The 23384-nt window shown below is 29.5% G+C and overlaps 1 protein-coding gene across 1 annotated transcript in view; it reads left to right on the top strand.

The window, feature by feature from the left end:
* Positions 1 to 23384, top strand: part of LOC129960652 (protein O-mannosyl-transferase TMTC1-like) — a 295526-nt gene that overhangs the window by 121466 nt on the left and 150676 nt on the right. The window lies entirely within an intron of this gene.

A 23384-nucleotide genomic window follows, 5' to 3' on the forward strand; every position in this document is an offset into this window, starting at 1 on the left:
AATTCATAAATATTATTCACTTATGTATTTTTGATAACAGTACACAGTTTTGATATTTTCAGACTTTAATTATCAGTAAATAAATTTAAAAATTTCTGCCTTTCTGTCAGTGGCATTATTTTTCAGTCAATTCGAGAAAATATTGTTTTCCAGATTTCATGATATACATAATTATGAATTATAAATTTTTAAAAATTCTACTTTTATACATTTATAAAATGTGCATTTTGAAACCATTTTTAATTAATTTATTGCCTTTTTATGTTCTGCAATGACCCGGTTTTTCTACTTGAAACGAAACTAATATTTTCATTATTTTTCTTTCTCATTTCGAAAACAAACTATAAAACACAAGTAACTTTCGAAATAAAACTTCTGCACAGTCAAAATTTTTTATAGTAATCTAGGTCGAAAAGAAATCAAGAAACCTTTCGACTGTTGTCTTAACTTCCATCATATGTATATTGCACTGATGACTTTTCATGAAAATGTTGATTGTGCCAGAGTTTCTAGCAAAATCAAAATTCCATCAATCATCACAATCATCAAACTTACTACTAGCTTTATAAAAAAACCTCTTGCAGTTTTGTTTCGACTTAGTCTTTCTGAAATTAGTTAGCAAACGGGAAAAATTATCCAATATACAACTCTATATAAATTGCAGTGGCCCGGTGGAATAGCCTCGGTTTCTTAACTGAAGAGTTGCAGTTCGAGACCCAATTCCAATGAAGATCGTTTGCACAGGAACCTGGGGTATGCAAAACTCATCATCATAACCCTCCATCCATCTCATACAGTTAAAACTAAAAACTAATAATAAAATGATTAATAACTGATAAGTTTTAACTAATAAGCCATTTTAATAAGTGAGTTATTGATTTTGACTTTATATTTAATGAAAACAATCTCATATTTTATAATAAATATCTGAATAGTTGAATTATCTTTGATTACAAAATGATATTTATCGGAGACACTTAGATATAGACATATCTCAATAGATAGATATATCTCCATTATATCTCTTGCGATTGAGATTATATCAGAAATTCCTCTAGATATCTGCGACTATTTCAAATTTCGATACATGAATAATCTTAGCGATTTGTTACCATTAATGGCTAGTTTTCAATCAAAAGACTTTACTGGCATGTATGCCGATTGAGTTTAATTGCACTCGATCAAATTCCTGACCTCCTGCTTTGTAAGCTTGTAAAGATCAAAAGGGAAATAGTACTTTATATTAAAACAACTTAATGGATATTTTAATATTTGATTGAAGAATGTCACATTGAAGAATTTATCGAAAATCAATAACTACTTAATTAACATAGGTGCACGAATAAGGCAAAAAAAAGACAAATCTGAATAAATAAAAGAACTATTTGCACAAAATGTTATCATTTCTTTGTAAATATATGTATGAGTGAAAGTTTGAATTGATTGATATTCTGTCTCTTAAGATCTGACTTTATAAAATTCTGGCTAAAACGGGTTTCATATCTTGATTCTATTTGTTAATGACAAACCGAAAATAATTCATATCTTATATTTTTGCTGGGTTTTTATATAGTAAAGAAAGATGTCTGCTAGCATATATTTATTACTTTTAACCCCATAACAGTTTTGCGTTTTTCATAGTTTAATGTATTATAGAGTCAATTAAGAAACCTTAAAATACTTGAGGTGCTTGAGAATTACGTGTAATTTTTGCATCGAATAATAGGGTTTTGAATAATTCAATTTGAACTTAAAAGTTTGAGTTAATTTACAAGTTAAAAACTTAAACTTAAGCGTATATTCGATGTCTGTATGCAGATGAATAGGCTTGTTAAGGGGTTAAGATCTTACGATACCGATTAAGGGGTTAACTATGAATAATTCCACATTGTGTTGAATATATTTATAACACTTTTGTAAAGAGATAGAAATTTGATCATGGCATCGTAATAGAATTTGTTTCATTTACCAGCTTAATCTTTTATTGTAGCTATTTAGAACTTTAAATGTGTTATCACTGTTGTCCGAGACCTTGTCCAAGGTGTAGCTTTCAAATAATGTAAAACAAACGGCTATCCTTTAGGCAAAATCCATCAATGTAAAAGCCAATTTTTAAAGGAATTAATCTGAAGATGTTTATAATATCCCTGATTTTCCTTCCGTATATTTTTATTTGTTTATTTCTGATAAAAATCCATTTAAGGTATTAATTTTTTTTGTTACCACAAACTAATAAATTTTTCTAGCATTGATTGTTTCATATAAGTTGGAACAGGAATATATTTTTGCTTTTTCTTCTTATGGAACAGCACTTCATTACATTTATTTATCCTTTTATATATACCTCTCACGCAGACTTATTAATTAATTTATCTTAAAAAATTCCATTTATTGAAGTAAAATTTTCCGTAAATCACTATATTAAAACTTTTTAAATCTTTATTCAACATTTTTTTGTGGTTTGTTCTAACTACTATTTCCAAACATCTGATTGAAAACTGACAAGACAGGATTGTGGTAGAATATTTTTCTTTTAAACAGAACGCTTAATTGAGTATTATAGCATGCTTCAGAGTAATTAAGTGCGAAGATAAATGCTTAGCGAAGGCAGTCTAGTATGCCTGCCGAAACTTCCAAGCACTACATTCGATGGTGATTTACTCTTTTATCAAAGTTTTCAAAGAATTTGCTCAATTAATTCTCTTTGAAACAATTTCTGTATTCTTTTAAAACCGTAATTTATTAAAATTGCATATAATTAAAATTTAAATACATTAATATATACGCGTATTTGCAAGCAACAGAGGCTCATCTTTCCTTTCGGCAGCTTGCTTGAACAGTGAATCTTTTGCCTTTGCAGAGAAGAGTTCTTGTTTATAAAGTTTTTGCAGATTCAACAATTCTTCCATTTCGGGAAAGTTAATAGACCCAAAAGAATTAAACTTTATTATCCTGCAAGTGATGGGAGTTTTATCCACTGATTACTTAAATATCTGAAATATTTATGTGATTTAAAAATAACGTTTCTTACTTCATGCTTAAATAGCCTTTGGTAAACGATAAATAGATTGGATTTTTATAGCAAAAGACAGCATGGAAAGTGACATAAGAAGATCACAAACCATCGTAATAAGCAAAAACACAGAATTTCCTCATATAAACATCTTCTTGTCTAAGATGGAGCATAATCTTATTTTTATTGAGTTATATAATTAAAACAAAAAGTGTCCTGGAGTTTGGTTTATAATACCAAAACTCTTCCAAACAATCAAATTAATCCCCTTCTACGCCAAGTGAGCCACTTCCAGATGGATTAAGTTATGAAGTTATTTTCATTCAATTAAAAGTGAATACCGGGCTTCTAATTTTCTTCATTTAAATGATTGACAGACGATCATATGCCTCCACAAAAATTGCTTTAAAATAGGCAAATTGGGAATAAAAAAATTCTTGTTTTATTCCCTTCCTTTTCCTCTATGAGTAGTAAGAATTTGGAGTGTTCAACCATAGAATGGTCACCACAAGTAGGGAATCCTTCCGCTGCCTCTTTTAAGAAGAATTGGGAATCTTTCTACACTTCTTCATCCTTTGTTTATAATATCACTCTATATAATAGATATTTTAATTAAAAAAATGGAGACCAGTAACTAATTAGAAGTCATAAATGGTGGACATAAACCATTTGGTAGAAATTTGTGTCTTGTAGAAATTAATTCAGAAATTACGACGCATATTATAATAAGATTATTTCCAATTCCCCGAAATAATTTTTAAGAACCAAAAATAACATAATCAGAAGAAGAAATGAGCATCTTTCTGCTCTTCTTCATCCGTTCATTGTTTATATTGTCACTCTATATAAAGGATAATTTAATTAAAAAAATGGAGTCCAGTAACTAATTAGAAGTCATAAATGGTGGGCATAAACTATAAGGTAGAAATGTGTGTCTTTTAGAAATTAATTCAGAAATTACGACGCATATTAGAATAAGATTATTTCCAATTCCCCGAAATAATTTTTAAGAACCAACAATGACATAATCAGAAGGAAAAATGAGCATCTTTCTGCTCTTCTTCATCCGTTCATTGTTTATACTGTCACTCTATATAAAGGATAATTTAACTAAAAAAATGGAGTCCAGTAACTAATTAGAAGTCATAAATGGTGGGCATAAACTATAAGGTAGAAATGTGTGTCTTTTAGAAATTAATTCAGAAATTACGACGCATATTATAATAAGATTATTTCCAATTCCCCGAAATAATTTTTAAGAACCAAAAATAACATAATCAGAAGAAGAAATGAGCATCTTTCTGCTCTTCTTCATCCGTTCATTGCTTATACTGTCACTCTATATAAAGGATAATTTAATTAAAAAAATGGAGTCCAGTAACTAATTAGAAGTCATAAATGGTGGGCATAAGCCATATAGAAGAAATTTGTGTCTTGTAGAAATTAATTCAGAAATTACGATGCATATTAGAATAAGGTTATTTCCAATTCCCCGAAATAATTTTTAAGAACCAAAAATAACATAATCAGAAGAAGAAATGAGCATCTTTCTGCTCTTCTTCATCCGTTCATTGTTTATACTGTAACTCTATATAAAGGATAATTTAATTAAAAAAATGGAGTCCAGTAACTAATTAGAAGTCATAAATGGTGGGCATAAGCCATAAGGAAGAAATTTGTGTCTTGTAGAAATTAATTCAGAAATTACGATGCATATTAGAATAAGGTTATTTCCAATTCCCCGAAATAATTTTTAAGAACCAAAAATAACATAATCAGAAGAAGAAATGAGCATCTTTCTGCTCTTCTTCATCCGTTCATTGTTTATACTGTCACTCTATATAAAGGATAATTTAATTAAAAAAATGGTGTCCAGTAACTAATTAGAAGTCATAAATGGTGGGCATAAGCCATAAGGAAGAAATTTGTGTCTTGTAGAAATTAATTCAGAAATTACGATGCATATTAGAATAAGGTTATTTCCAATTCCCCGAAATAATTTTTAAGAACCAAAAATAACATAATCAGAAGAAGAAATGAGCATCTTTCTGCTCTTCTTCATCCGTTCATTGTTTATACTGTCACTCTATATAAAGGATAATTTAATTAAAAAAATGGAGTCCAGTAACTAATTAGAAGTCATAAATGGTGGGCATAAGCCATAAGGAAGAAATTTGTGTCTTGTAGAAATTAATTCAGAAATTACGATGCATATTAGAATAAGGTTATTTCCAATTCCCCGAAATAATTTTTAAGAACCAAAAATAACATAATCAGAAGAAGAAATGAGCATCTTTCTGCTCTTCTTCATGCGTTCATTGTTTATACTGTCACTCTATATAAAGGATAATTTAATTAAAAAAATGGTGTCCAGTAACTAATTAGAAGTCATAAATGGTGGGCATAAGCCATAAGGAAGAAATTTGTGTCTTGTAGAAATTAATTCAGAAATTACGATGCATATTAGAATAAGGTTATTTCCAATTCCCCGAAATAATTTTTAAGAACCAAAAATAACATAATCAGAAGAAGAAATGAGCATCTTTCTGCTCTTCTTCATCCGTTCATTGTTTATACTGTCACTCTATATAAAGGATAATTTAATTAAAAAAATGGTGTCCAGTAACTAATTAGAAGTCATAAATGGTGGGCATAAGCCATAAGGAAGAAATTTGTGTCTTGTAGAAATTAATTCAGAAATTACGATGCATACGTAGAATAAGGTTATTTCCAATTCCCCGAAATAATTTTTAAGAACCAAAAATAACATAATCAGAAGAAGAAATGAGCATCTTTCTGCTCTTCTTCATCCGTTCATTGTTTATACTGTCACTCTATATAAAGGATAATTTAATTAAAAAAATGGTGTCCAGTAACTAATTAGAAGTCATAAATGGTGGGCATAAGCCATAAGGAAGAAATTTGTGTCTTGTAGAAATTAATTCAGAAATTACGATGCATACGTAGAATAAGGTTATTTCCAATTCCCCGAAATAATTTTTAAGAACCAAAAATAACATAATCAGAAGAAGAAATGAGCATCTTTCTGCTCTTCTTCATCCGTTCATTGTTTATACTGTCACTCTATATAAAGGATAATTTAATTAAAAAAATGGAGTCCAGTAACTAATTAGAAGTCATAAATGGTGGGCATAAGCCATAAGGAAGAAATTTGTGTCTTGTAGAAATTAATTCAGAAATTACGATGCATATTAGAATAAGGTTATTTCCAATTCCCCGAAATAATCTTTAAGGAACCACTAGTAACATAATCATTTTTACGCTTTTCAGAACTGCGAAGTGTTAGGAAATTCATCAAGCTTTAATTTTCTTCTTTTTAAATCTATCACAGTTCTTGATAGTGAAGCGGTTTGAAAATGTTAACGATACTTAAACTGGAAAATGAATAGCTTTAATTTACAGCATAATTAATACCCTTCAAGGATATTTAAAGAGGGCGAACGAGGGAAAAATCAGTAGATAAGGCAAGGACACAAAACGAATAAGAAATCCCCGTCTATCCCCTCTTCATTTAGGGATCTCTCTAAGTAAGGAAATTGGGAACAATTATTGGAAAATCTGTATATCGATTTGTACATTGAAAATGACAGCTAATTAAGAAAATGTACGCTCCAAAATTACCGCCTATTTCTTTCTTCACCCTAATAACAGAGAGTCAATATGGAAGAAAAGAAAATTCAGTAAAATGTTGACTCCAGAACAAGCTACAATTTGTCAAAGGCAGGATTTCAGTCTGACCCCACAGAGCAGAATAATAATTCGTAGGAGCAAAGAGGATATTTAAGGGAAAAAAATTACTTTACCGGAAACGACTACATTAATTACGCATGATTTAAAATAGTTATAAACGCAGGAAATGCAATTTTCGCCCCCCGAATGCGATTATCAATTTTTGATTATTTCTACCTCATCGGCCCTACATAGTCAAAAAATAAGTTTCCGTTATTCGTTCTACGTCAGCTGGAAGTAATGCTGACGTTATCTTCGATCCTAGATCGTTATTGAAAATTTTAAGATTAAGTTCGTGATTTCTTCTTAAAAAATAGCTTTCATCAAAAATAATCGCTTCAATCTCTTATGCCTGTAACTAATAACATTAAAAATCTACTAGCATTATACAAATGGTGTTTATGAAACATAAAACATATGCTGCATCACTTGTGGACATTAACTGAGTATATACTTTTAATTGAAGTGAATATGAAATGTAAACTATCAGTTTGATATCCAGTTCTTAAAAATACAAGATGACCATAAAATAAATTTCCCGGTTTGAAGGTATCTGTAGTTGAAACTAATGACTAAAATTCACATGCAGAATGTGGGAGGTAAGTGGAGATGAATTCGTGAAAAGAAGTATTTGAATCTACCTATGCTATATCTTGTGCGCATAGAAGACCAAAGGGCTGAAAATTTTGCGCATGATTCAAGAGATTCTAATGTCGATTAATAAAACATTATTTTCCATCGACACTTCGCTTTATTCATTTCTATGGGAGCAATTCTTATCACGCGAATATTAAGGAAATTTTGCATAATCCATTTACCGTGCAACAACTGTAACCGTTTTCGTCTGATAGTCTTCCGTCTCTTGTCGCCCCCCCTCCCCCACATTTCGTTAACTCGTACCATCTACAGTCTATACATGAAATTCTGTTTCATATCGTACATTAGTTTAAATCTTCAGATATTGCTAAACATGGGAGGGTCGTTTTATGACCAATCTGTACTTTCAAATTGATTTCATTTCTCTGAATTTAAATCGGTTTTTATTACATTTAGCTCTCTTTTTAAAATAATTTATTTTTTCTTGTGGGCTATTTCTAAATAATTTATTTTTTCAACTCACCTGTCGTTTTGCTGTTACAGAAGAATTTGCAACAAATATGCAGAAACAAAATCAACGATTTATGATGAATATTTCAATTTTTAGGTCATTACTAGCTCAGTTACTATTTTTCATTTCATATAAAGCAAAAGTAACAAATTTCTTCCCGTTATGTAATTGCATTTTTATTCTCGGATATTGCATTAGTTTTCTTATTAAATATTTATTTTGTCTAAAGAATTAAAATAAATGAAGAAATTAAAATCACGTTGGAAAAAATTATTTAAAATTTTTTGAGTTTCGAAAAATATTTTGAGCAGTCATAGAATAAAAAAATAATTAATTCCGTATAAAAATAAAACCAGTATTTTTTGAACTGCTAAACTTAAACTTTCTTTATCTCTTTTTATCGCAAATACCTTTTTCATCAATGTTTTAAATTCATTAAAATTCAGCGCGTTTAATTAAAAAAATCTTTGAAATTTAAAGATTTTTTTAAAAAGATTTTTCTTTTAAATTCGTTGATAGTTTGTTATAATAACCATAAACTGAAACATAATCAAATCGTCCTTTAATTATTGAACTCCAAACATGCAGATATAAACGCCACTGAATACAAATAAAAATATCTTTAAACCCTTATGTTCATTTTGTATAGTATACCATACATACAACTTTATAAAAATATACTACCACTATTAAATAATTTTTATAAAGTTGTATGTATAGTATACTATACAAAATGTGGTATACTATGCAAAATGTATAGCTACCTGTATACATTTTTTTTTTTTTTGCTTTTCTTCAAAAAAGCAATCTTTCCACGATAAGGGTTAATAACGTCACAAACAAATAAAAAGTTTCATGCTTACTGTAAAGCAATAAAATAGTTTTGATATTGTTGATACTTAGTAAAAATTAATTTTTCTTTCAATATTTCGTTTTAGAAACATATTTATACGAAACAGTCTTGATAAAAATCAAGAACATTTACAAATGCAGAGTCAAAATTTCCATTTTCCGTATTATATATATTTTTTAAATATTTCACTATTTTTATTTTCGTAAGTTTAAATCTTTATCCACAAGCGATTTGATAATAATTGCATTTTTTTTTTAAATCCGGGAAGATATACAGTGGCTCAAAAAATTGAGAGTACACCTTACTTTTACTTCATAAATTCGACTTTCAATATAAATAACACATTAACGGGAAGTGCAAACATGATTTTATTTTTACACATAACAAATGGTTTAATTTACGGTAAAAATAAAGAAAAATCAACGAAAAATTTCTAAATTGAAAAGTTTCAGAAGCATTTTAAATAAACATACGCAGAATTTTGCCTCAAAAAATTGAGAATACACCAATGAAATGTTTGCAATATTTCGCATAGAAAGAAAGTGTCATTATTAAATTGCATGTCTTTTGGCTTTTATAATGGCCTCTAATCGTCATGGTACCGATTCGACCCATTTTTGGTGTTATTTGAAAATATTTTACCCCATTCTTCATGCACCACTTGTTTTAAATGGGTTTTATTTCTAATTTTGTGTTTTGGAACCCCTTTTTCGGGTATGACCCACGAATATTCAATGGCATTGATGTCGGGGTACTGTGGTGGTGTGTGTAACTGCTATTTACAATGACAAAGACACCATATTTTGAAGTTACGTGTATTCTGTTTGGGGTCGTTGTCTTACTGGAAAAGGAAATTTCCATCTAAACCCAAATTTTTAGCACTTTCCTTTAGATTGCTGCGAAGTATATTCAAGTAACCCGTATCATTTATAATGCCATCTATAAAAATTAAATTTCCTACCCCGGATGAAACCATGTAACCTCAAATCATCACGGAGTAACCATCATGTTTAACTGTAGGATGTACATTTTTTGGTTACAAAGCAGTATTAGGCTTTCTCCATACAGTAAGATGGCTGTCACTGGCAAAAATGTTGAGGTATCTTTCATTACTAAATATAGATTTCTTCCAAGGGTTATTGGTCTGCAATTGATGAGTTTTTGCAAACTTCAAATGCTTTTTCTGAATTTGCAAGCTGGTGAACGGTTTCTCTCTAACAATGCTACTTTCATATCCAGCTTGTTTAATGGCATTTAGCACAGTTTCAGCACTTACACTTCTGCCTATAATTTGAAAAGTTTCTGCAACAAGTTGGATGAACCATATGGTAGCAGCAATCTAAAGGAAAGTGCTAAAAATTTGGGTTTAGATGGAAATTTCATTTTCCAGTAAGACAACGACCCCAAACAGAATACACTAACTTCAAAATATGATGTCTTTTTCATTGTAAACAACAGTTACACACACCACCACAGTACCCTGACATCAATGCCATTGAATATTCGTGGGGGATACTCGAAAAAGTGGTTCAAAAATACAAAATTAGAAACAAAACCCATTTAAAACAAGTGTTGCAAGATGAATGGGGTAAAATATCTTCAGATACCACCAAAAATGGGTCGAATTGGTACCATGACGTTTAGAGACCATTATAAGAGCCAAAAGACATGCAATTTAATAATGACACTTTCTTTCTATGCGAAATATTACAAGAATTTCATTGGTGTATTCTCAATTTTTTGAGGTAAAATTCTGCGTATGTTTATTTAAAATGCTTCTGAAAATTTTCAATTTAGAAATTTTTCGTTGATTTTGCTTTATTTTTATTCTAAATTAAACCATTTTTTATGGGTAAAAATAAAAACTAGTTTGCACTTCCCGTTAATGTGTTATTTATATTGAAAGTCGATTTATCAAGTAAACGTAAGGTGTACTCTCAGTTTTTTGAGCCACTGTATTTATAAAATTCAGACAACAAAGAACTTCAAATTATTACATTTAAAATAAATATTTTCTATCAACAAAATTTATAATATTCTAAATTGTTAATTATATTCCTGTATTCTATTGTTTAGTATAAACATTGAAGGAAACGAGAAAATTGAACATAACACTAATTTCTAATATTTTAAGATAAACCACAAGTTTTATAAACAATAAATTCTGTACACACAAACTATTATTATTAATATTAATTTCAAACATAATACAATGACAGTTTTTGATGGATTGTGTCTTCGAACATGAATCGAGGAATTATGCATTTCAGTGTTTGTTAAACCAAAGTTCTATGAGCAATTTTTAATCCATCAAATCATTAATTATGCATTGAGACATGCAGCCATTAATTACATATATCATTCATTAGTAGTATTCACAAACTGTAGAGTTCGTCAAAAGAGATGGTTGATATTTATTTTCTTTCTGATGATGAATGTGCATCGACTATATTTAGCATATTTATGGCGCCAAACTAAATAAACATTTTACGCGTGCTTAACATTTGATCACTGACAATTTGTTATCAAAACAAGGACCTTTTATAGCATTTTGGAATCAACGCTGTAAATGCAGGGCTTTTATAGGATCGTTATGTTCCAAAGTGAAGTATCCTTTCAAAATATAGCATTACTCTGTTTCTTCACGTAGCATTGAATCATATCAACTTTTCTGAGTTTTGCTTTTATTGCATCGCAATGTCATTTTGATTGATTTGCTATATATTAATTTATATATTTGAAATAATTGGCAAAACGAAAAAGCCAATTCCCGAGTTCCAATCACTGATCCGATTTTGTTAGTGTTATATAGAAAACGAATATTATGAGCTCTATATATGTTACCAGCCGTCTTTGGCGACCAGCCGGATCTCCAATCTTAATGCTCGTTAAAATTTTAATAATTAAATGTTTTATGTAACTCCTATTTTAATAGCTTCTACGTCAAAATATTTTAAAGCTTCAAATTTTCATAGTCATATAATTCATTCATAATATTATAAATACCTTCAGAGATAACGTAATATGTATCACTCTAATTTTCTGTTAGCTCCCGTAGAATTTATGCTTTAAATTAAAGTGGAAATTGTTAAACTGCAATTAATATAAAAACATTTTTTACTGAAACGAAGCCCTTTTTTTTAATACGAGTACAGAAAACAGAGTCGCTGAGTATTTAAACCTTATGGGCACTAAAGAATAAATTTATGTAATATCTCAAGAAGTTTTCAACAAAATTTTCTCAGATTCATCATGAACATATCAATTAATAATCAATGTTTAGTTTTAAATGCATGAAACTCTAAGAAAATAAACAGAATCGTTTGAAATAATCGGTCGGAAACATCTTAAGCCTACAAAACCAAGTCTGTATCCGTTGAAAATAGAGTTGTCAACAATCAGAACATAATGCGTATGCGTGAATTTTCAACTCCAATTATAGTAACACAAATGCGTGAATTTTCTACACCATTTTGGGTAGCGCTACGCAGGTTAGAAATTTTTAATTTCCTTTACTCTATTTTATTTTAATTCAAAAGTACATCAGAATGAATATTAAAGATAGATTAATTAACAATGTTTAATTTTAAATTCATCAAACAATTAGAAAATAAACAAAATCGTTTGAAATAATCGGCCGAAAATATGTTAAGCCTATCCTCGTTAGCAATAACTTAAATTTCATTAAGTTATTGCGTTAATATGCTTGCGAAAGTACACATCAACAGACAGCCAACACTGTGACGAAGTACCAATATTTTAGATGTTAAATTTGTATACCAAATTTTATCCATCTAGCTTTCTTCGTTTTGTACTAATCATGTTAATCTATATTGGAACAATAGGGAAACAATGACTTCCTCTGATAGGATTTCACTCAAAATTTCATATAAATTTATAATTTTAGTGTTATACCAAATTTCATCCATATAACTCAAATCATTTTTGAGTTATCGTGACCCCAGACAGACAAACACAATGATACATTTTTGTTTTTCGAATTCAGGGAAATTTGAAACTAGGAGATTCATCAGAATATCGAGTTCGAGTTTTTCGACGTTTCCAACACTTTTTCTGTATTTCGTATACGAGAACATAAAAAGCTTTCTATTTTTTTTGTGATGGCAAATGCTGAAGACCTGTTAACTTTAGTGACTTCCGTAATTAAAACAAAATTTGTATTACAAACACACCAAACTGTTGACGTCAAAACAAAAGCTAGGTTTCTTAATGTCGTCGACATTTGTTAGAATCTTGTATCTACCACTCGAATATTAAGAAATTCACACCGATAAGGAGCTTCTAATAATATTCTAAACAGGGAAAAGCCATGAATTTTTCTTAATTCTTCAACGACAAAATGCATTGTACAGCCAAATTCTTAACAATATACGCTGTGTTTTGTACAAATACGTAAATGATAAAGTGGAATTTTCACTTTCATGCTGATACCATTCTTCTTTCATTGGGGCAATGGAGAAACGATATCACAACGCAAGGCGTTGTTAATATCTTCTATAAAAATCATTCCGAAAATATTTCTGTCTGTATGGTAAAATCAGAATCAAAAACATGGATCATAAAAAATAAGAAAAAATGATGGTAATTGTACATAAGACAAGAAATACTCAACTAATCTAAGTGGAATTTATTGGTCGGAGCTGAAATGAAAATGTAGCGTCTAATAATGATTTTTCAAAGTCTATTCATCTTATGATAATGAAACAATATAATTTCATTGATTCACTTTAATATCAAGTAAGAGATTTGGGAAGTTAAGAACTGGTTACTTTATTGATGATAGATCTAAGGGATGATATATCTACGTATTGCACTTGTGAATTAGATAATTCCTTTAGTTATTACTTATCGTTTTATTTTATTTTTCGTATAAAGTAATACTTGTCATATGACAATAAAGCTTACAGCAACCAGGAGTTTAAGGACTCCATGAAGATAATTTACCAAACTTTTTAAAATGGAATATATCCCCGACGAATTTTGAAACAGGTATTTTGCAGTAAATAGCGTGGAATGATGGCTTTGGAAGTGGTACATTAAAGCTTTGCAATGAACATAAAAAAATTTCTGTGATTGTAGAAACGGGTATACTAATAAAAAACTCATTTGATATTCAAAAGTTTTTCTGGTTGATCAACTGAAAGGGGGGGGGGGTGAGATTTTACTGTGTTGTTTATCGGACATATGAAGAAATGTGTAATTTAACATTTTCAAGATGGCGCGAGAGTCGTTAAATTACCATTAAATTATGTAATTACCATACTTCCTGCGTTATCAAGGAAAACCTTGAAACCATTTGCGATTATATGGCAATACTTTTGTTACTAATTACATCGAAGATTACATGCCAAACTTCCCATAATATATCGTTTATCGGAAAATATTAATATTCGGTATTTAATGTGTCGAAAAGATTGTGTTCGTTTATCTGTGAATCGTGATTATGTTCCCTAAGCACAGGGTCACATCGCATCTTGAAGCGTTTCCAAGCTCGAAGATTTCGTATCAGATAATACGGTACAATAAGCAATAATTTTTGCTTTTCCAATAATTGTTCCCTTCAACTTTCGGAGAACTCTTTCATTTACAAATGAATGGTTCGGTGGATATGCACGCATGTTATAATCAATAAATGGCGCTAAAAGTAATTGTTCTTTTGTGTGGCTTTAAAAAAAACAATTAAGGTTTTCGTTGCCTCCAATTTTTCATAAGAATATTCCAAATTCTGGCAACAATTTTCTGGATGAGACTTCACACTATCGCGGAAAAATTCATTAATGTCTTCCCTTTTCGCAAAGGAGAAGAGAGAGAGAGAAAAAAAACATTCTTTGTTTGAAATAAAGACTTTGCTTCATTTTAAACTTATTGTCTCACTTACTTGTTTATCTTGTTTCTAATAGAATGCTTGCAAAAGAAATATTTGTACTTCAGTGGAACAATGAATTTGTTTGCATATAATATACACTTCCAGGGCTCTTAATTAACGAAGATATGTTTTTCTTTCTTCCTTTGTTATTTAAACAATAATAGACAACGATGTTTATGGGTTATATATACGATTACTTTTATCTGGCGAAACGTTTGCCTGAATAGCATTTGACAACTAATTAATGATGTAAGTATTAATTAATATATCCCCTTTTGGCCTCTTAGGGGTGACAAAAAAGGGAGGGGGGTTAGATTCATAGTAGAGGTAAAAATCATTTAATTACACAGCTCTGTAATTATTTTTTTTTTCAAATATTTTTTGTTAAAAATGTCAGCAAAAATTTGCCATTCATTTTTTTTTACAATAATTGTCAGTAATAATCCTTTCAAAGTATATTAATTTTGATATTTTATTTTGTGCTCTATAAAGTAATATGGTTTTGCCTGGTAGGTGTATGAGGACAAATCGATATATTTATTAATCAATTTAATAATTTTAAAAATTACCTTAATTGTTTCCTATAAACTAAATGATTATATTTTTATTGTGCATTTAATATTTCTTTTTGAATAAACTATCAGTTAATGACGATTGTGCACTTAATCTGGTTTTCGAAAATAAAAATTAACACATTATAATTTCTGCACCTGTAATGATTTTGAATTAGAAAAAAAAATACTTTAAAAACTTAAATAATTATCCTTTATTATTCAGAAATGTTTGTAGTCAATTGTAGTTTATAAATTATTACAGAAAATGTATTGATTGAATACCTTTTTATGGTCTTGATTGAAAAAAATTTTGTATCGTGAATACATAATTTTATATCCAGCATATGCAAAATTCTTATTAATATTTAAGATTGCATAATTTTAGCAAAACATAGTCTTATAATAGTGCAAAATTCTTTATATTTTCTTTACTGCATTAAAATATGAAGAAATCAGCTTGATATTACTATTGGAAATGTGCTTAGCTCATATTTAAGGGTTCATATAATTAAATATTATATTATCCTAATCACCCATTAAACAGTTTTATTGGCAGCTCCCAGACAAAGCCGGTTCAGATTTCAGCAATTAAATTTGTAGCAATTAATTTAATTCATTTTAATTTAGTGCATATTTTTAATGTTTTATGGAATTGTCATTCACATTGTACACTCGTTTTTAGGATACTTTGCATGTAATCGTGAAGTAGGATTATAGATCTTTCTATCACGAATTGCTTTCTGTCTCATCGGGTAATTTATGGTTTTACGATTCGAGAGTCATTCCATTAGATTTGTCGTGTATGTAAGTCAGCTGCACATTAAATCTAACATCTTTCTGACGGTCCATGTGAAAGTTTAGAAAGGAACTTAGGTGTCGTCCTCTTCATCTGATCACGGCTCAATATTATGATGTCCATCCCAAAATAATTTTTAAATTGCTTCAAAATGGTACATTAATATGATGAAATTAAATAAAGCTATTCCCATGAGCTTAAATTAAATTCGTTTCGAGTAATTTCTACGATTACCTCAAAACATTCATTTGTCTATTAGTGCTGAATTAGCCAATCATTCATAATATTTTATTCCAATAAACTGCAGCTGGAATCGCAGAAATCTCTTGATGACTCAGATGAAAGTTTTCTTTAAAAATTCAAATCGATTAGTATGTATTTATCCTTTTTATAATTTTATTTTTCAAGCATTATGAAAATATTTCTAAATGTGTATTTTATGGAATGCATCAATTGGAACGTTGTCAATTAGAACGTATCAATGATTTCATTTTAAATTTGATGGAAAAATTATATTTAAAGTTTCGGCTTTAAATAATGCATTTAAATATCTCATTTTCCAGAAGAATATTAGTATCGAAACTCTACTCTACAAAATTTTTATTCACTTCCTGAGCTTCAAATAAAGAATGATTTTTTTTCTTTGAAACAAACAAAGACTTTTTGTTAAACAATGTCTAACAAACACCTCAACCCTTCGTCTGAAATAAATATCCCTGGAGGAAAGAGAAACAGAACGCGGAATCGATATTTCATACATAGGGCCTCAAGTGATAAGCTAAGGTTTTGTATTACTTCAGAAGACACTCCGAAAAGATCGGGGAAAAAAAGTAACGCGCTTCTTCAAGGAGAAAAATACTACATATGTTTAAAATTGTGAAAGAAGTCTTGTAATTTTACACGGTAAAAATGGATGAATAAAAGGATATTAAAAAAAATGCGATAAATATGAAGATGGGGGAAAATGAATGTTGAAAAAAATACCCAAAACTATATAATAGAAGCAGAAAAATTTAGTTGTCATAATCTATTTCATTTTAAAAATATTTATTTAAGGATATACAGGTCTATGTTTAAATTATTATTATTTAAATATTTTTAGTTGATTTTCTTTTAATTTTACATTGATAATGAACGTTAATTGCAGAATTGATGGATATGAAGAAAAAAACCCCCATAAAACTGTAAAAGTTTCAAAACATTCATGATTATTTACTGAATAAATTTCTCCGGAGGCACCTCAAATATTACGATAAAAATCTTTTCTGTTGGCGCTGGTTCTTGACAGGGTGGATTCATGTTGAGAGGTTGAATTACCTACACTTTCATGACGATGTGTATCTCCTACAGGAGGGGTTGTACTATAGCTGATGATGACCAAATAGGATTTAATCCTAATTCTGGCCTCTGTGTTGTCATATCGAAAGTCGTTCTATTTACCCCTGATGATCAGGCAAGGCGGAGGTAACTCCGACACGGTCACTACTTAACAAAGAATGTTATAAGCTTTTTATCCTTTTGCTTTCACAGTCCTCTTCGCTTATTTTTCATTACTAAATGACAATTTAACAGGAGGAAACGTGTAATATAATTGTATTCCTGGTTTTTGGGATATAAAAATTGAGTGAATGTTTCAAGAAAATAAGATTAAATTCTTCTTTCTTGGACCTTAAACCATTGGTATTCTTAGATGAAATCTAATAAATCTGTTTAATAGAAATAGATTAAACAGATTTATTTAATAGAAATATTTAACGTTATTCATTTTAAATATATAATTATAGCAAAGAACATGAATATTTCTTATTTGTGACAAAGTATATAAATTCCTTATTGGATTCAGTTTATACTTAAATGGTCAATTGCGTCTTCAATCGTTAATAAATGATTGATTAATTCCAATTAAAAATCTTTGCTTGCTCTCTAGAAAGAAAAACGGTTTTAAATTCTAGCTTAACTTAAGAAAAGAAACCTTTAGAAGGCCTTATCAGTTCTTAAATTTGGCTGTGTGACTCTTTTAATGCGGGTATGACGAAATATTTCATCGTGAGAAATGTTTGAAAAAGGATAACTCCTAGTCAACAGGTTAAACATGAAAACAAATTGATTTACCTTTCTCTGCATTCTACTTTTACTTTTCAATATCTACACCAGTTCTCACAGTTTTGTTTCAATATATAACAATGCTTATCTCTGATTCCTGAATCTTAAAATTTTTGAAATGAACAGAAACGTTTCATTTCGATTTTCATTGATTATTTCAAACTGTATCTCAAAATTCAAATATACTGAAAATCGTTTAAAAATTAAAAATCATATCTTAGATTTAAGCTATGTTTTTTTTTTCAACAACTCATCTTTTTTTTTTCTTTCGATCTATCTTTCTTTGCTTTATACTGGTTGCTTTTTTCAATTTCTAAACAGTTTTGTTTTCAATGCATAACTATGCTTATTTCCGTTACCTGATGTTAAGAGTTTTCCTTTTTTGTTTTTTCAATGCTTACCTCAATATTTTTTCTGTTATCAAAAATATCTTACACGAATATACTTTTAAAATCTCATGAAAATTGTGCTTCTGGCAGTTTGTGATACAGCAATTGAAATCCGTACTTATCTCAAAAGTCTTATAAATAAATTTAAATATAAAAACTGATTTCCGAATTTCCGAATATTTTTAATGAGTTATAAAAACAAAAGTTTCACTTCAATTTTTTTCTAATATTTCATATTCTATCTGGAAATTCACGTAAAACGAAAACTATTTTAAAAAGTAGAAAACCATCGCTTGGACTTGAATTAAGCAAATATTCAACAATTAATCTTTTTCTCATTATAAATACCACCCGATATCTCAAATCTCGTATATGCTACAAAATAACCATTCCAAAGTTCATTACAACATTTAATGATACGCCGTTACACTCTTGTTTACAGCACTTCTTTATTTCAAATTCTATCAAATATCTAATTAACTTTCTGCAACAGAGAGGAAAAAAAACTTGCAGATTTCTGAAAACTTTCTTTTTGCCTGTAGAAAATTAATTTCTAATAATGAAGAAAAACCTTACCAAAATAAAAATCTTGCCGTAAAAAGCACTTCCTTTACTACCAATCATAGATTCGATTTTCTCCCGATTTTTGCTTTTAATGTATACCAAACTTTTCCTCATTAATTATTTTTGGAATATTGACCGCCTAAGGAGCTAGCAATGTCTTCAATTACAAAGTAGAGTGTTTAATCACTGTCGATAAGGCTACCGTCTTAGCATTAAAACAGTCATTCTGGGACATGACTTTAATGTCCGATGGCATTAATATTCATAAGTAAGTTTATGCGGGAATTTCGTAGAGCAGTCATCAATGAGTTAAGGTATTTAAATAGATAAATTCAATTACTTTGCGTTGTCTCAGAAGGGACATCAATATTTGCATTAAAAGAAAGGTTATTTTAATCCACTCGCCAAGATCACAGAATGGGTGAATTATTGATCAGTATTTCTCTACTAAATTTTCACTCGTTACTCTAGGAATAATGAAACCAGCAAAAGCATGAAATACATTTACGTATTTTCAGAACTTTAGAAAATTGTTTGAATATGATTGGAGTTCGGATTAAATTTAATATGCAGTATAAACTATTTTAATTTAAAAGAATTCCTCTAACGTCACTAACAACTTTTCAAAAGAATGTAGACGCATTAGTGTAGAATAAAACAAAGGCTTGATCACATCGGAGCTACCCCTGTTCTGTCAAAATATCACAACTGTTGAAAGATAACCATCGCAACAGCACAGAGACAACAGCTAAGTTTTGGTCCTAAAGGTCATCACTGGTGCGGTACAACTTCTCCCAATAAAGCTATGTCTCGTCGTTGAAGTAGAGGTTATTAGACTCCACAAAATTGCTATGTCCGCCAGCTTTTAAATCTATAATAATTCGTTAAAAAGATTTTTGACTATATAAACTTTAGCTTTAGAAATTTGTCTTAATTTATGATTTTTTTTTTATTTTCAGAGACAATGCTTATCTATGACTTCATTAAAACCTTGTAAATAATTTTCTTAATTCACCTGTAGTACAATCTAAGACTTCTCTCAAAGTAGATAAGCAATTCTGCACATGAAAGTAACAGTACTAAGTAATTTCTTATAAAAATGGATGCAAATTTTTCAAGATGCCAATCAATGAGCAAAAGTCTTTTGTCTTGTGATGGATATATTAGCAATGGTTTTGGAAATAAAATAATTTTAAGTTAAATTACAGAAAGTTAATATTTTCAAATAAAAAGCACAGGGTCATGAAGTTTTCTAACCTTTTTTCTCTATATTATCACATATTTTATGAAAAAAGTTCAACCATTTTAAAGTGCTCTCTAACATTATAGACATCCTGTAGTATTATAGACATCCTGTAGTATTGTTCCATGAAATGAACTAGAACGTTATCTCGGTGGCAAAAAACTATATCGTCCATGTAAGAGTTTTTCCATGCCAAATTGAAGTAGAAGATCGAATTAGAAGAAATTCCACTAAACAATCCACCAGAAATTTCAATAAACAATTTTCATTTAAGAATTCGAAGAAAGAGTAATTTTACGTATAGACAATAGTTCAAGTAGATATATCCGCCGATTTTGTAGAATTCTTTGAATCGATTGCATATTTTTCAAACTTTTCTTGAATACTTAACTAATTTTTGCTCATTTCTCATCTCAGCTTTAAGCATGTATTCATTCAATAAAACCGTAAAAATATAGGAAAATAAAGTCTCTTAAAATGTTTAGTTGTTTAATGAAACTTTAAAATGCCGAACAAGAACTCGTGCTGAAATTAGGAAAACGATATGTGGTGAAAGCTTATAAGCCAGTTAACAGCTACGCTACCCGAGCAATTGCTTTTTATCGTGGCTATGTTAGTGGGCTGCGAACCATAAGGTCCCAGGTTCTATCCTCGCTAATCCCAATTCGCTACATTGGTGACCTAGGACGATGAACCTTCAACCTTCGTACAGCTGTTATGGCGCCATCTACCCGCAACCAAAGTCGTCAGACTCACTTGAAGCAGCAACCCAAAGTCGTCAGACTCACTTGACGCAGCAACCCAAAGTCGTCAGACTCACTTGACGCAGCAACACAAAAAGGCCGCAGTAACCCAAAGACGGCAGACTCACTTGACGCAGCAAAAGCATCAGCAACCCCTCACCCACACACGTTCGCCATAACGCTTGGCACTTCTCAAATGGGTACAGGCGCATTAAAAAAATCAACAGCTAAATACATCATCACTCGACAGCGATATCATTCGTCTCACCTCCGACTCACTGGAGGGAGAGTCTGTGGTTAAAGCTTATAAGCCAGTTAACAGCTACGCTACCCGAGCAATTGCTTTTGTATCGTGGTTATGTTACTGGGCTGAGAACCATAAGGTCCCAAGTTCTATCCTTACTCATCCCAATTCGCCACAGATACATCAAATTGTTTTGCTTTTCAAAAAAGTTTAAAATAAAATTCCTTAAAAAGCTTCCAAATTTAGTACAGATGACAGTTTCAAATTGTGTTCATAACATATATATAATTATTTGTTTCATAGAAACATCTTTTGTATATATTTACCATTTAAATGATTAAATGAAAGCAATTTTATTCAGCATATTATAGTTGCTATATAATTATTAAATGCATAAAGAATATTATTTAATTAATTGCAGAAAATCGCTACTTTTTACAACAAATAACTCAATAATACGTTAAAGATCTATGATTTTTGCACGGCATTAGAAATCTGGAAATGAATTGTATTCTTAATATTTTCTGATTCGTCAAGACGCATGCGCATTCCTAATGCATTTGTTTATTTTGGTTGATTCAATTATCAGATGAGTTATTTTAATGATTTATTTTAAAAGTTTAACAGTAATGTAATGGTGAATTAAAGAAGTTTTAGCTATAAGTATTTTTTTTCATTTATTTCAATGCTAAAATATTTATTTAAGAGTAAAATCTATTGATAGAAATTAATATACTTTAAAATAGCGAATTGTTAAGTTATACAAAAATGTTACAAAATGTCCACCGCAGGTTTTTTCTTCGATAAGAGAGAATATTATTTTTTAATTTAAAGGAATTTAATATAAATAAAACTCTGAAAGAAGAATTTAATTGTGATTCAGTTAAAAGAATGAAAAATTCCTGTTTATCCTTTATTTTTGTCAGTCATTAAAAGAAAAATAATTAAATTTCATTTCTTATTCAACACTATCTTTAATACACAAAACTCTTCATTTTTATAGAATAAATCTCCCTTTTTATCGATTAATCTCTAGTTTTTCTAAATTACACGATTGTAATAAAAACATGTTTAAGTAACTCAAACTCTATAACAAAGAAATTTGTTATGGAATCCACGTTCCATTATCTGTGTTCCAAATAATGAGCTAAGTACCATGTAAAAAGAACTCCTTGTTACGCCGCATCATCGAATTACTCATTCTTTTTACACACTTTAATTTAATTTGATTTTTTTCATATTTGAAAAATATGGGAAATTTTAATCGAATTTTTAATCATTTCCAGATGTTCTAGATTTGTGTAGTATTGTACTCTTGGGTATTTTGACAATAATACACCGTTTTAATGTTTTCATAACTAAATTTAGATTAATTTAATTAGATTTTGAATTCAATTGAACAGAATCTGTCGACATTCAATTTCAGAAAAAGATAATTTCAAAAGTCCGTTATAATGAATTATAAATTAAAGAGTAAAAAATAGAAAATAAAATTTGCTTTTCAATAGAATAATTTAAAACGCTGTTTTTATTACATTTATTTTTTATGTCGTGGGCAGTATTCTATCAATTCAACGAGTGTTATCTATTGCTCAATATTATTTTTGTTCTAGACATTTAGATAAAAAAAGAGATGGGGAGATGAAATTTCAAAACATTCTTTTAACCAGTTAACTGTATAGACCTCTTCGGAAAATGCATATCTAAATTTGTCATAAACTTTCATATTATAAATATAATAAATAATTAATTCTAAATATAATAATTAAACAATTATTATATAAATGTAGTAATTGTCATTGAATAAGCTCGTCATAACGCAAAATGTACTTTTTCCATGACGAGTACACTCGTCAAAAACAGTTAACTGGACAATAAAGGGAGTCTAACATAGATATAAGAAATAAGCCCTATATATTTGAAGAAAATATATGTAATTTCTTCTGAAAGCCTCCATAGTTACCTTTTCGGGTCTTCCATTCTTAGCTCACACTGTGTTATTCAATAGGAAAGAGGAATTATCTGATATTTGAGTGCCTGGGGGAAGATAGATTAATTCCATGGAGGAAGTGAAATCCTAATGAATTAGTGACAATACATTGGTACGAGACCATACTCAGAGGTTATTATGCTGCTA

This window comes from Argiope bruennichi, chromosome X2, assembly GCF_947563725.1.
Source record: "Argiope bruennichi chromosome X2, qqArgBrue1.1, whole genome shotgun sequence".
NCBI lineage: Eukaryota > Metazoa > Arthropoda > Arachnida > Araneae > Araneidae > Argiope > Argiope bruennichi.